The following is a 12162-nucleotide window of genomic DNA, read 5'->3' on the forward strand; positions in this document are numbered from 1 at the left end:
GTATTTTTAGAAAATGGATCTGGTTTAATTCAGGGAGGTAGCAAGCTCCTGGCTCCCCAGTCAACTTCCATCCTTCTAAAATCTGGGTAAATAGGAAGAAGTGAAAGGTGGTTATGTACTCTCCCCCCCCCGAATAATTGAATATTTCTCTAAGGACCCACCTAGACTGAGAGCCCTACCTCTTGGGCAGCTTCTCCCATGGTGGGCAGACCACCCAAGTGAAGCAGCCACACAAGCTGGTTTCGATCTTGGAGCCAGAGAGCAAGCGCTGTCCCCCTGATCCTGTGCCTGCCCCAGCCTCCCTTTCCCAAGGCTGCCCTCCAGCTTCTCCTCCCTGCCTGCCTGGCTGGGTGATTGTAACAGGACATGAAGCAGATGCAGCCATGGGGGCCAGGCCCCACCAGGCCGCTCACAAGCTTTTGCCAAGCATCTGCTTCACACACCCTTGTCCTGTCCCAATAACCTCAGATCTCCCTGAGGAAGTCAAGGAGAAGCCTGAGGCTTGATGCAATGAAGAGGAAACCCACCATCATGACCTGGGGCTGTTTTCAGGGGGCAGAGATTCCAGGAATAGGGACAGGCTGGTTCTGCTGCCCTCTGCCTTCCTCTGGAGCCTGGTGTGTCATGTTCTGGGTGCCTTGGTTTAAGAAGGAGGCACCCCCCGAGAAAGGAGTGAGGGGCCGGGGTGCTGAACAGGGCATACATTCTTAACATAGCCTCTGTATTCTGTTACTTTGGCTCTCCTTCCTTGTTATGAAAATCATGTTTTACCATATTTGTGTAGCAGTAGTGTTAAAAGACAAGAAGAAAATAATTGTCCATAAAGGGCCATGGGAACACCTTCCAAGTGGAACCGAGGGAAGTTCTGAGGGAAACACAGAGAAGTCGAGTAACTTGGACAGTGACCTGCTGGCTGTATGTTTCCTATATCTACATGTATAGACACACCTATGGATGGATGGATGGAGGATGGAGGATGGAGGGATGGAGGATGGAGGGATGGAGGGATGGAGGGATGGAGGGATGGAGGGAGGGATGGATGGAGGGAGGGAGGATGGAGGGATGGAGGGATGGAGGATGGAGGGAGGGATGGATGGATGGAGGGATGGAGGGAGGGATGGATGGATGGATGGAGGGATGGAGGGAGGGATGGAGGGATGGAGGGATGGAGGGAGGGATGGATGGAGGATGGATGGATGGATAGATGGATGGATGGAGGATGGAGGGATGGATGGAGGGAGGGATGGATGGATGGAGGGATGGAGGGATGGATGGATGGAGGGATGGATGGATGGAGGGATGGATGGAGGATGGAGGGATGGAGGGATGGAGGGATGGAGGATAGAGGGATGGAGGGATGGAGGGAGGGATGGATAGATGGATGGATGGAGGATGGAGGGATGGAGGGAGGGAGGGATGGATGGATGGATAGATGGATGGATGGAGGATGGAGGGATGGAGGGATGGATGGAGAGACGGATGGATGTGGGCACAGGAATGTGAACATCATGTTGTGGGTGACAGACATTTGCAGTTTAACATCAAACCCCCCTTTCCTCTTCAACTTTGTCTAGCAAATGTTCTCTTTCTTAGTCAGTATTGGGCAGCTGGAGGTTATCTGGGGGAGTGCAATCAGCATGGAGAAGGCACTAGAGTCCCCCTCCTGTTGTAACAGAGAGTGTTTAGAGCTGCCCCCATGTGTGGCCAGCTCTGCCATTGGACTCTCTGGAGAAACTGAGGCCCCGGCCACGTGGGCACAACTGTGTGTGACTCAGCACAGAAGGACTTGGGGCATGAAGACGTTCCCTCCCTAACCATAGTCTCAGGAGAGCTAAAATCTCCCTTGGCTCAGCTGCGAATGTTTGCACCCTTTGGCCTCTGGATGGGCGGCACAGAAATGACTGGTGCCTCCACCCCCCACAAGCATCATGTGGGCTATTCCACAGTCACCAAGGTCAGAGACCGGGAAGGTCCTCACCTCCACACTCAGACCCTGACCCGCCCTTCATCACAAGCTCCCAGAACTAATCCCTTTGGGCTTCCGTCTCTTTGAAGTCTGTCCTTCCTAAGAAGGGGTTGATGGGTGGGCGCAGGCCCTAACAGCTTCTTTTTTTTTTTTTTTTTTAGTGAGGCAATTGGGGTCAAGTGACTTGCCCAGGGTCACACAGCTAGTAAGTGTTAAGTGTCTGAGGCTGGATTTGAACCCAGGTACTCCTGACTCCAGGGCTGGTGCTTTATCCACTGCGCCACCTAGCTGCCCCCCCTAACAGCTTCTTAATGGCTTCTTCTGTGAAAGTACTAGCTGCCCGTGGCATTTTCCATTCTTTTGAGTCTTCCGCACTAGGCTCCATTGGGAAGACAGCTCCTTGGGTGCCACCTCCAGTATGGAGTGGCGTACCTCCAGCATGGTGGGTGCCAACTTGCTTTTCCCAGCTCCACTTTCTTGGGCTTGAACTAACTAATGCCCTTAGACCACCATAGAAATGTGAGCTGAGCTGAAGAGGAGGGAGCGCTGTTCCCACTTCCTCGGCGGGGAAGTCACCAGTTTTCTGTCTGGCTGGAGAGCGCAGGAGGTGTGTTCACCACAGCCGACTCTGCCCTGCACACAACACTTAGACCACGAAGAATCCCCACTCAACTCCACTGAGATTTACACAAGTGGGAGGATCTAATTAGGACGGTTTCCTAGGGAACTGAAGGACTATTAAAAAGGGTGACTTTTGAGATCTATATTTAACGGTGGAGCTTTCACAAACTTTGATCTTGCTCTGTTACATTGCTTTGGGTGAGTCTGCTTGGGGACAACTACTTCTTTGGGAGTGAACTGAACCTTTGCCACAGGCAAGTCTAGGGACTACTTGGCCGTGGTGCATCCTTGGGGCATCCCCCACTAGGCTGGGCCAGCAGCTGCTGATCTTGCTTTGGTTGTTCCAGGGCTCTGTCTGCGGACCCCCACTATGTGTGATGTTCAGATGAGGAACTGGGTTTGCTCATGACAGCTGAATCCACCATCACCAACAAAACCTGAGCTTCATCGGGTAGCCGCTACAGGAAGGAGGATCAGCCGATATTATCGCCTTGGTATCTGTGATGATTCTCGGAGTTAATCGCTTAAGGAAGAGCTTCTGCCTTTGGGTTCATGAGCCTTGTTTTCTGGCTGGAAATAGAGAATATCAAGTTTGAAGGCATTGTGTTTAAAACAGACGGGGAAGCAGTGGGATCAAAGGGCCCGCATGTGCCTGAACAAGGCAGGCAGCCCCCCGGGCCTCAGGTTTCTCATCTGGGCGGCTTTGGGGGTCCTCTCCTGCTCTCAGGGTTTGGTCTGATGAAGCACATCACTTTCTCAGGAACACTGATCTCAGATCCACACCCAGACAGAGAGCCCTTGTTAATGTGGGCGTGAGCACATGCACGCAGGCATCCTCCATCACGCGGGAAGTGTCTCTGCGTCTAATATTTGAGTCCAAAACAAAAGCAAACCCAAGATGAACATCAAGGGACAACGAACAAAAACCTGAGTGTCTGGGACCCTTAGGCTCTTTGGGTCACACCATCAGCCTGGGCTGCAGCCCTGGCGTGGTACCTGTGATCACAATGACAAGGTAGCAGCTGACAAGGACCCTTTGCTGGCCTCTGAAGAGTCGGTGCAGTGAGGGGAGGGAGCCCCAACACTGACATTTCCTGGAGGACGAGGGATGGAGTCACACTCTTGGACTAAGCCAGAGAAAAGGTGGCGTGACTGAGCCGGAGAATTGAAGACCTAGGTGAGCAGAGATGGCAGGAGCCAAAGATCCCAAGAGTCCCTTTGAGAGAGCAGGGGCTTTTCTGGACCTGAGCTCTGGAGCTGCTCCCTCATGCCTTCTGGACAGAAGAGGAGCAGCAGAAGGGCCTGAAGCACCATGTGGATAGAAGTAGGTGGCAGGTATGGTGGTGTCCGCAGTGTGGCCGTGGAGGTTACGTGTCTCCACGCAGGGCTGCCTAGGTGTGGCTGACCCAGAGGCAAGAGCAAGCAATCCTTCTCCCAGGGACACTGATTCTTGCCAGGAAGGACAGCAGGAAGGTCAGCCCAGAGGTAGCCACTCCACTGTTCTTAGAGAGAAGGTATATGGGCCAGAATTACATCCAGCTACTCCCTTAAAGACTGTTCATCGAGGGGAAATAAGTCTCAGGTTCAAACCATTTTCTTGATTTCTATCCATTAATGGGAAATAGCCAAGGTGTGATCCCCTTCCCATAAGTACTGGCTTTGTAATGAACACACATAGCAAACAAACTCATTTATCTAGGTTGATATAGCAAAAGAGAAATGAGAAAAACCCTATGTATGTATGTATGCATAGGTACACACACACACACACACACACACACATATTAGTGGTGCATGGACCTGGAGCCAGGAAGACCTGAGTTCAAATCTGGATCAGCCATGCACTTGCTGTATGACCCACGGCAAGTCACATCATTCCATTTGCCTCAGTTTCCTCATCTACAACATGGGCTGGAGAAGAAAATGGCAAAGGATTCCAGTATCTCTCCCAAGAAAACCCCAGACAGGGCTATGAAGAGTTGGACGTAGGACTAGACAACAAAAATAAGCAGGAGAATATCTACCAGACAGCACACGGAGTAAAGGAGTCTCCCATTGGGAGCCTGAGACAGTCTCCGATCTCACCAGGGGAGGCATCCCTCAATGTCTCCAGTGTGGCCGGCTGGGCCTAGCAACAGGATAGGAGTCTCAGCTCTTCTACACATTAGCTTCTTCTTGGAGTCTTTCTCTCCCTCCGGGAACCTGAAGAGAATCTGGAACTAGGCATCGAAGCTGGAAAGCCACCAGACAGACTCTCTCCTCCCTCACTCTCACACCTGTAGCCCTCACACAGCACTGAGCCGGAGCCATCCATCTCCACTGATGAGGACAGTCTTGTGCAAATGGACAGGGAGCTGCCAACCACCTCCATGCCCTCGCCAACCCTTGCAGCGGCCACCAGTGCATTGAGAAGAGATGTGGACACTCTAAGGAGTCCAAGCTCATCCCTTCCCTTCCAGGGGATGCCTCCACCCCACACAATGGCACTTGTGATTAGAGGGAACAGTGAACCTAAGTAGGGGGTGAGACTTGGGGGATAAGGGCTTGATCTTAGCAAACCTTTGTTGGGGGTCTGCTGGGTGTATGTAGGAAGCACCTTCAAGCTTAGCATGAGCTACTCACAATGTTCCTTCACTCTGATTCGCAGTGTATGCTGACATCATCGGGGGTGCCCCAATGGGTCTGGAGGGACCCAGTGGAAAGGAAGAAGGGTTCTGACTGTGTATGGGCCCCAGGGAGGGCAGAGTCTAATGGGGCGGGGGCAAAAGGAGAGCTTGACTATATCGCTAGCCCAGTAGCTGAGGCAGCTCTTGTTCACAGGGAGGTGCAGGTGCAGTCTGACGTTCCCTGGAGCCAAAGTGCGAGGCTCCAAAGGGAAATGCTGGGTAGGGGTTCAGGTTGAGGAGGGACTTGTGGACACCCCCCCCCACCATGAAATATAAACTGCATGAGTCTAGAGCTTGATTGCATGGCTCACTCAGAAGGTTGTCCTCTCTGCTGCTTTGTGCTGACTTTAACGAAAACATATTTGTGGCCTGCGAAAGGGTGCGGGGAGGGAGCTTCTGGTTCGGAGATGGAGGGAGAAGAGAGCTTCATGGCTCAGCTTGCGGCTCCTCTTTGTCAAGGGCCCATCAGAGGGCTGGCGGTGAAGTTTTCTGAGAAGTTCCTATTCTTGACATAGCATCTCAATCTCCTTAGTAGGTGATGTCCTTTTCTTGGTGAAAGGCTCATGGGATTCACCCCCTAACGCTCTCAACACCGGTGTGTGTGTGTGTGTGTGTGAGAGAGAGAGAGAGAGACAGAGAGACAGAGAGACAGAGAGAGACAGAGAGACAGAGAGACAGAGAGACAGAGAGACAGAGAGAGACAGAGAGAGAGAGAGATAGAGAGACAGAGAGAGAGAGAGAGAGAGAGGGGCTGGGCTGGGATGCATTCTTCCTCTTCCTCTTCCTCCTCCTCTTCCTCCACTTCCTCCGGCCTGCTGCTCTAGTGCCAAGCTCTGAGCCCAGAGACAGACACCCTGGGACAAACAAGTCCACTTGGGTTCTCTTCACCCCCACCCCCACCCCAGGCATTGCTCTAGAGCTGAGGCTGCCACACAGAGTAGCAAGGAAACTTTAAAAACTTAATTAAGGGATAAAAGCAAACACAATAACACGACAGCGGCCGCAGGGAAACCACAGGGCCCGCGTTTATGTGATCCTTCCATAAGACACATCTCATTAAATCTGGAGACAGGACAACAAGCTTTCTTCTCAGTTCATTTCAATACATCTTTATGTGGTGTTTAAATTCCCTTTGGGTTCATGTAAAGGCATAAAAGCCATTTTGATTAGGCAGCTCCAGGCTGAGCTGAATCCTTGTGACCTGAAGCACTTAGGGTGGAGCTTTTAAAAGTTCCATAAGAAGCCCCTTCCCCTGATCTGGGCCACCCTGTAAATGAACAACAAAAGGATGGTGGATTTTAACCACTGTATTTCCCCCTGCCCCCATTAACACCAAATGGTTCATGGGAATTTTTTTTTCTTCATTCGCTTCTCAGTCTACAATGCCCTTTTTTGTGTTCACTGAATCAGACCCCAAAGTCGTCATTAATAGCGCAAGGTTGAGTTTCAGGTCTCAGGAGAATCCCGGGGATCCAAGCTTGGCCTTTCATGCCCATACCAAGGACTTGGGGAAAGGCATGGACAGCACACTTATCAAGTTTGCTGGGAGCTGGGAGGACACCTTTTTGATTGTCCAGCTTTCAGCTTGTGTTGGCTGGGCTGGGCCCCTTGCCCTCCACCCTTGTCTGCTGGACTCCTGCTCCTGACAGCCTGGCTCTGGTTCATGAGCTCCCACCCTCTCTCACCTAAAAACAGGGCAGCATAGCAAGATTTCCCATTTGATACAACCCCGTCCGCTCTCCAACTCCAGCTCCTCTGCCGTCTTTGCCTATCAGACAACAGGCTTCTTAAGGGTGAGATCGGTCTCCCTTTTGTATCTGTATCCCCATTGCTTGTCACCTTGATTTATACACAGTAAGTGCTTAATAAATACTCTTTCTCCATGTACTCTCTGATAGACCAAAATGTTGGACTGATCCAAACATCAAATTTAATAGTGATGAAAGCGAAATGCTTTAAATATTCAGCAGTCGGCTTCATTGGCCCACGATCAGGGGTGAGGAGGGGTTCAGGATGTGACCAGAAAGCAGTCACTGAAAAAGAACTGGGGAGCTTAGGCTCTCCCAGCTCAATATGAAACAGCAGGGTGACATTAGAGCCAAGAAATAAAATAGAATCTTAGTGAGTCCAGGAGTAGGGAGGTGATGGACCTCCCCTCCAACTCTGCCCAGGTCAGAACACAGCTGCAGGGTTGAGTTTAATCCCAGGGACTCCAGCAGGGTGAAGAGCCCCAAGATCTTGCTCTAGTAACAATAGCAATAACTATTTATGTGGCTCTTTAAGGTATGTGAAGTGCTTTACAAATGTCATCTCATCTGGTCCTCACAAACATGAAAGGTAGATGCTATTATTATTCCCACTTTTACAGATGAATAAACTGGGGCACAGAGTGGTTAAATGCCTGGGGGTGGGGGTATCATACAGCTAGTAAGTATCTGAGGATGGGTTTGAACTCAGGTCTTCCTGATTCTGGGCCCGGTGCTCTGTGTACTGTGGCACCCCCAGAGGCCTGACATGGAATTAAGTCTTCCTGACTCGATGCTGAATGCACTGAGCCCAGTAACTTCCTAGGGAAGTTTAGCTTGGCAAAGAAAGATTTGGGGAAGATATGATGTCTGACTCCAAGTGTTTGAACGGCTGTCACATGGAAGAGGCATGAAATTTGTTCTGCCTGGGCCCACAGGCCAAAATGGCAGACAGATGTGAACTCAATGAAAGAATTTTCCCAACAATTAGAGCCATCCCCAAGGGAAATGTTCTAATCCCCCCTTAGCTGGGTGTAATCGGCAAGCTTGGTGAGCCACTGACAAACACTTCAAACAGCTTATGGTCAAACCCAGAGATATCTGAGGCTCGACTCCTTCTGGAGTCATTAAGTGAGTTCTCTTCAAGTTTGCTCATTCAGCCAGCACCAAACCCTTCAACTGGACTGTCCTCTCATCCACATTGGTTTGTCTTTTCCACAAGAATAGTGGGAGATCCTTTCTCCAGTGGTTCGCCCAAATCCAGGTGACATGATGAGAGCAGTTAGTATTGGAGGGACTGTGGGGAGAGAGGCAAACTACATTATTGGTGGAGCTGTGAAGCACTGCATCATTCTGCATTTCAGTTTGGAGTTGTCCAAGAAAAGCGATTAACTTTCCAAGCCTTTGGACCTGCAGCCCCACCACCGCCTTATATGTAACACAATATTCATAGTATAGTGTTTTGTGATAGAGAAAAATAAGCAAAGTGGATGCTCGTGGATTGGACCAGAAGCAGTGGGGGTTGGCAAAGACAGGGCTGTAATATTCTTGTATGGTGTAAGGGTAGCGTCTGTTTTAGCTCTCATAACATAACTGGATGAGAACATGTCAATCAATCAAACAGCCAATCAAAAGACCCTTAGACTAAATGTAAAATCCGAAAGCCATTGCATGAAGTGCAATGATGACAGTCACAGATGTGTCATCAGGCTTCCAGGGATTATTGATAAATTATCAAGCTAGGTAAGAAAAGATCATCAAACTAGAACAGCTCAAACTAAAATCAGTGACTCCATGAGAGCAAACATTGAAAGATTAAAACGTATCTATCTAGCATTTTTTTTGGTGAGGCTATTGGGGTTAAGTGACTTGCCCAGGGTCACACAGATAGTATCAAGTATCTGAGGTTGGATTTGAACTCAGGTCCTCCTGACTCCAGGGCCAATGCTCTATCCCCTGCGCCATCTAGCTGCCCCTTATCCAGCATTTCTATGGTGCTGTAAGGTTTGCAAAGAGTCTTAGAAATGTTTCATTTGGTCCACACAATACCCTGGGAAGTAGGTGCTGTTATTATCCCTGTTCTACAGATGAGAAAACAGGTAGGCAGGGGTGAAGCACCTCACTTGGCATCACATAGCAAGTATCTGCGATTGGGTTTTGAACTGGTCTTCCAGACTCCAGATCTCCTCTTCTATCCATCGTGTTCCCTAGCTGCTTCAAATGTCAGATGTTTACTATGGAAAATAATTGACGTGGAAAACATGGAGAGAATTTGAGAATCTCTAGAGTCCCTGGAGCCATGAGAGAAAAGCCTGTGTCTTATATTGTGGAGAAGGTGCAGTCCTGCCTTCCTCTCCCAGAGTCCCCCCATTGATGAAGTGACCCTTCCTCCTTCCATGGCTGTCATCATCGTGCATGGTGCTATCACGAGAGGCTTCCCACGCCTCGCACTCACTTCTCCTTGGCTATGCCCTTGAGCAGCTCTGCTCTGAAGCCTCGCTCTCCTGATTAGTGACCCCCTTATCTCCTTTCTAACTTCCCTGTAGGTGTTGTCTTTCCCTACGAGGAGTTGATGGAGTAGAGAGGGCCATGAGCAGATCTGTGTTTTAGGAACCATCTCTTTAGTGTCTGCATGGCAGAAGCAGCAGACCCCCAGCAGCTGTTGCCACAGTGGAGGTGTGAGGAGAAAGGGGCAATGGACCAGCGTTGGCCCCACATTGGGTATGGAGGCAGAAGGACCCTTGAGCGTGAGCCTGAGGACCTATAGTGACAGGGAAGTTGGAGAGGGAAATCCATTTTGGACATGTTGAGTTGAAGGTGTCTGCTGGACACCCAGTTCAGATGGTCCCAGAGGCAGCTAGGGAGGTGAGAGCAAAGAGGCTGGGGTAGACAGTCAGCAGGTGCGTGGGAGGTACTGAGATCTGAAGGGAAGAAGAGTAGAGGGCCCAGGATATCCTGGTCAGTACGCAAGAAGGGGCCTTAGAGAGACTCCTCCCTCCCACCCACCAGGGCTCTTCCTAGGAGCCCAAGGGAATGTGTAGCCGTTGCTCCTTCGAGTGGGGTTGGAGCTCCCCAGCAGGGCTACCCAGGTATAATAAAGCCCAGCCCCACCACCTCCCTCCTGGCGGGCTCCCACCTCCTTCTGCACTTGGCTTTTGTTCACAAGATCAGAATCAACACAGTTCAGCTCCTTGAGGGGGCTCCACTTGCCAGTGACTACACAGGGGCCTCCCAGTTCTTAACTATGGCCTCTCGACTGTGACTCTCTGCCCCTCGGCCTCCACGATCACTCATTGAGGACCCTTTTGGATTGCTTGCTTGGCTGTCTATTACCTAGGAGCCAGCCAGCCTGCTTAGCAGCCTGGTCTTAGGAGAGCAGATGTGGCTGCCCTTGGGCTCTGTAAGCATGGTAGATAGACCATGCCTGAGCAGGTGCTCCCTGGTCCACTGCCCTGCTTCAGAAAAACCCCGAGGGCTGAGGTTCTCCATGGGTCAGCATCATCTCCAAAGCACTGCCCATGAGCCACCACTGAGGGGTAAGACCCCATTAGTTCAAAACAAAGGCACTGAATGAGACTGATGAGCAACAAGCCCCTTCCCGTGTCCATTCCCACCTTAAACGTGGAGCAGAGCAGCTAGATGGTGCAGTAGCTCTAGATAGGGCGCTGGCCCTGGAGTCAAGAGGACCTGAATTCAGGGGCAGCTAGGTGGTGCAGTAGATAAAGCACCAGCCCTGGATTCAGGAGGACCTGAGTTCAAATCTGGCCTCAGACACTTGACACTTACTAGTTGTGTGACCCTGGGCAAGTCACTTAACCCTCATTTCCCCACAAAAATATTAAAAAATAAATTTAAAAAAAAAGAGGACCTGAGTTTAAATCTCACATCAGGCACTTACTAGCTGTGAGACCCTGGGCAAGTCACTTCACCCCAATTGCCTTAAAACATCCAGTCGTCCTGATGATATCTTGCCACTGGACCCAGATGGCTCTGGAGGAGAGAGTGAGGCTGGTGACCTCCAAGTCACTGCAAGTCATGACATCTCCCTGGTGTCATGGTCCTTTTTGAGAATGAAGGCTGGACGACAACAAACGAGGGGCTCTCACCAACGTCCTGGGGAATCTTTGTTCTGGAGGGCTTTTCTCACTAAGCAGAGATGCTTCAGATGAGAATCAGAAGAAACTGTCTCTGGCAGTCTGCCCCGAGCATTGAGTCAAGGTGGGTTCTGAGTTAGCAGACAGTGTAGAAAGAGGGGGCAGGTCTTCTCCTTGCTCAAGGCTACCCTCTGCTGGCACTGCCTGGTGCTTCCTCAGGCTGAATACACAAGGCCTTTTTTATTAATTCGTTGGGAAAATATATTTCTCTATTTTCTTATAAGAACTTCAGCTCACAAAATAATATTTATAATACGTGTTCTCCAACTCAAAGGGGAAACCAGCAAAAAGCAAAATGGAACAAGAAATTAATTTCCAATTTACAAGAATATTAACAGATGATGCATGGTTAGAAAGAATTTCCTGAAATAAAATAGCCACAGTACATGCTAAACCTCGTCAGAATTTTCCTTAATGTGGTCTGACGGAATAGCAAGTAAAGCCCATTACAACAATGCCGGGTTTCCTAAGCCAATGTTTTCCCTCTATTAAAGCAAACAAAAGCAGTCCAAGGCTCCCTTCCCCTCATCCCAGAGATCAGGGGAGCAGTGCTGACTTGCGTTGGACACCGGGCTTTCCTCACTTTCTCTAGGTTGAGAAGGTGCCTGAAAGAAAGGTTAGCCCAGAGGACAGTGGCCGGTCCTTTTGTCCTTGTCACCCCAACCAGGCCACCACAGCCTTCTCACCCTAGAAGAGCACTCTGGGCTCAGACCAGTCAGAAAAGCCCCCGGAGCCTCGGGGGCAGTCAGTCATTCCACTCCTGGCTCTCCGCTCTATCTCCCTGTGCCCCGGGCTAGGAGGATTCCGCCCCCCCCCCCCCCCCCCCCCCCCCCCCCCCGCCTGCCTTTCAGTTTCCTTGTCTCCCTGCATTGGACTGCAAGCTCCCCGAGCTACATGGTGAGCCTTAGCTATTAGTATTGTTGTGAGATTGTCAGTGAGCTTGCTGGCCTGTGAATGGGCTGGGCCCCAAATCCTGATTTCAGCCTGGCCTTTCTCAACCTCTTGTGGAA

The sequence above is a fragment of the Dromiciops gliroides genome, chromosome 5 (genome assembly GCF_019393635.1).
Source record: "Dromiciops gliroides isolate mDroGli1 chromosome 5, mDroGli1.pri, whole genome shotgun sequence".
Taxonomy (NCBI): domain Eukaryota; kingdom Metazoa; phylum Chordata; class Mammalia; order Microbiotheria; family Microbiotheriidae; genus Dromiciops; species Dromiciops gliroides.